Source organism: Helobdella robusta, assembly GCF_000326865.2.
Source record: "Helobdella robusta unplaced genomic scaffold HELROscaffold_74, whole genome shotgun sequence".
Lineage (NCBI taxonomy): Eukaryota > Metazoa > Annelida > Clitellata > Rhynchobdellida > Glossiphoniidae > Helobdella > Helobdella robusta.
In genome coordinates, this window is record NW_008705420.1 from 40,633 (window position 1) to 41,560 (window position 928).

Here is a 928-nt window from a genome sequence, read left to right on the forward strand (position 1 = left end):
AAATATAAGCAGAAAAGAAGCAGAAAAGAAGCAGAAAAGAAGAAAACAGCGAAACCAATATTAACGCTTACAGAAGAACACTTATCTTAATTTTGTGCCGATCATCTTGACAACGCATCACTGACAAAATGCGCTCAAAAAATCTTTGAGCACATCTTCTGACGATGTTACTCCAAGCCATCAGACCGTAAATGTAATTCATGCTCTGAAAATAAATTTTCATTGCTTTATTAATAAATTAGTTATAACCACATGAATTAATCACATTAAGTGTAGTATCCAGTAAAAAAACTACTTATATTATACCAATCTCACCAATACCTAGCCGCACCGCATGCCTGTAGAGTGTATGATGCAAAACAAGACAAACGACACAACAAAAAACACACCGAGAAGAGTGAGAAGACAAAAGTCCCTTCCTACCTATGTAATAAATTACCTTATGCCTTAGCCTACCTATGTAATAAATTACCTTATGCATTAGCCTACCTATGTAATAAATTACATTAGGCCTTAGCCTACCTATGTAATAAATTATCATATGTCTCTGCCTACCTATGTACAATTCATTTGGCTAATTCTTATGTAGAAAGAAAAGAAAAGGTAAAACAGAAGAAACAATACTGCCACAGAAAAGAAGAAAAAAACGAAACCAATATTAACGCTAACAGAAGAATACTTATCTTAATTTTGTGCCGATCATCATGACATCGCATCACTGACAAAATGCGCTCAAAAAATCTTTGAGCACATCTTCTGACGATGTTACTCCAAGCCATCAGACCGTAAATGTAATTCATGCTCTGAAAATAATTTTTCATTGCTTTATTAATAAATTAGTTATAACCACATGAATTAATCACATTAAGTGTAGTATCAAGTAAAAAAACTACTTATATTATACCAATCTCACCAATACCTAGCCGCA